Below are 2769 nucleotides of genomic sequence, written 5' to 3' on the forward strand. Positions count from 1 at the left end.
CCGAGAATTCCTCGTATTTGCTTCTCAGTCCGAGGTGTGGGCATTTCCTGAATTTCCTTGATCATGATAGAGTTGACTTCAATGCCTCTTTCACTCACCAAGAAGCCTAACAACTTTTCCGCCATTACCCCGAATACACACTTCTGAGAGTTCAACTTCAGCTGATACTTTTTGATTCTTTCAAAGAATCGCCTTAGTGCGGGAATATGCCCCTATAGAGTTTACTATCATGTCGTCCACATAAACTTCCACTTCTTTGTTCATCATGTCATGTAATATGGCCGTGGCTACTCTTTGATAGGTTGCCCCCATGTTCTTCTATCCAAAAGGCATCACCTTGTAACAATAGGTTCCCCATAGAGTGGTGAAGGCTGTTTTCTCACGATCTTCTGGGTGCATGCTTATTTGGTTGTATCCCAAGAATCCATCCATGAATGATAATAAAGCATGCCCTGCCATATTATCCACCAATACATCAATGAGAGGTAATGGGAAGTCATCTTTAGGGCTTACTTTGTTAAGATCTTAGTAGTCTACGCACATTCTTCGGTATTGGTACAATATTGGCCAACCATTAGGGGTACTTCACCACTTGTAAGAAACCCTCATTCCATTGCCTCACAGCTTTTTCTCTGATCTTTTCACTCCATTCTGGCAGCATTCTTTGGAGCTTCTGTTTTACCAGCTTTGCCCTAGGGTGAGTTGGCAATCGATGCTGCACAATGTTGGGTTCGATACCAAGCATATCCTTGTAAGACCAAACAAAGACCTTAGTGAATTCCTTCAGAAGATTACTCATCCGTTCGGCTTCTTCGTCATCAAGGGTAGTGCCAATTTTTACCTCTCGAATGCATTGGTCGGTTCCTAGATTAATAACCCGAGTATCCTTACGGATGGGTTGGGCTTTCTTTGGTTTGCATTACTTTATTAACTCTTGATATTTAATAAGATCATCTTTGGAAAAAGGAGGCAAGTCATACTCAAAATTAGAAATTTCATTCATGAAAGAAGGAGTAATAGACTCGTCATACAAGGGCTTTGGACTCTTCTCAAAAGGGGAGATTGACACAGAATCACAAACAACTGATTCGACTATAGACTCGATAACTGGCTTGATGCTTTCGCCAGGGGTAATTAGGATAGTTGACTCAATAGCATGAGTAAACTTGAAGTTTTCTCCAATGTTTGTCCAGTTCAGAAGTGGTTCAGTGGCTTGATGGATGAGGAGATGTGGCAAAGGGCCTTCTTCACCTTTTGAGAAAGTTGTTGTTATTTCTTTAGTGGTGTTATGGTTCCTCTGGATAGGTGCCTGCTTCTTCATGAATACCAGTTGATTAATCTCGTGCTCTCGAAAGTCAAACTTTTTTAGGGGTGAAGATCGATGGAGATTGCTCAATCCTTTTTCTATGAAGTCTATCTTTTTTAGCCTATTGAGGGATGCCATCCTGGTACCTCGATCAACCCCATTTCCTATTATAGATTCTATGGGGTCTAGATGGTATGCTGTGAGTGGATAGAGCATCACGCTCTGATACCACCGTTGCCACACCTCGTTCACACAAAATCAGACCGGTGACCAAGTTTACTCTGGTTAACCTTAAACCTTCCAGGATCATCTGACACAGTACCTCACCACAGCATGCCCACATGTAAGATAAGTGTTCAAAAGTACAGCAAAAGACTTAAATTACCTGTAAATATCCCCAATATACTTGATACCCAAATTGTAGTATATAGCTAAGTACATGTGGGCCCGTAGGCATGATATTTACACAAAAGAATAACAATTTACATATCAAGTACACAAAGGGGAGGTCATCAAAAATCCAAAAAAAATAAATCATGTATGGTGTCATTGCTGCGGTCCCACAGCACAGCCCTCGCACATGCAATCAGCACCGTCTCTCAAGGGATACGTAGGTAACTTGACTTATGCAAGTGTGGTCTCAACCATATCAAGGTAATAAATTGGTTCCTAAATTAATAATAAGGTATCTAAAAAGATCATCATAGCTTGTGTCCCCCAAGAATCGCCATTTGGCATGTACGGCCATTGGACATCTGTCATCCATCTATGGTCCTCTATATTCATATCCAGAATTTCTTCTCCCAAAAGTTGCCACTTGGCACCAGTATATCATAGCCAATTCATTCCCCATCCTTGATTAGTCAACAATATATATATATATATGTTTGATACAACAATGGTGAAGGTTTGGTTGTGTCATTAGCTCATTAGTGATACTTGGTAAATCATCATCTTCCCTTTTGTTTATAATGGTTGCAGGAAAAGTCATGAACTCGTTGGATGAGACATTAAGAAAATGGACCTTGGACATAAACATGAGGGCACCAGGACTACTAGAATCCGTGAATATGTCGATGCTCGATCTGATCGGGTGCATATAGATACATCGCTATGTACTCTAACAAGTGCCTCAACACTGGGATACCAATCTTCATGTGTTTTGGTTTGGATTGAGATCTATCCAACTCTTGAGGAATTTTGAGTTTATATATTATCTCCACCTAAGAGCAAGTTGATTCAACCATCTTTGAAGAAAGATCACTTAGAAGAGATTCAGGACTTTTTCGGATGGGAAAAGGAGGAAATGAAGCAATTCATTAGATATGGAAAGATTGATATTCTGAAGGTGGCCAGGATCTTTAGTCAATACATATGATTGGGAGGAATCCATCAGCAAAGGTCACAGGATGCTTATCTACTATGCATGATAGCTTGCTATGTTCTTCGAACTCTAGGACGCG

This window comes from Macadamia integrifolia, unplaced genomic scaffold (assembly GCF_013358625.1).
Source record: "Macadamia integrifolia cultivar HAES 741 unplaced genomic scaffold, SCU_Mint_v3 scaffold909, whole genome shotgun sequence".
NCBI classification, from domain to species: Eukaryota; Viridiplantae; Streptophyta; class Magnoliopsida; order Proteales; family Proteaceae; genus Macadamia; species Macadamia integrifolia.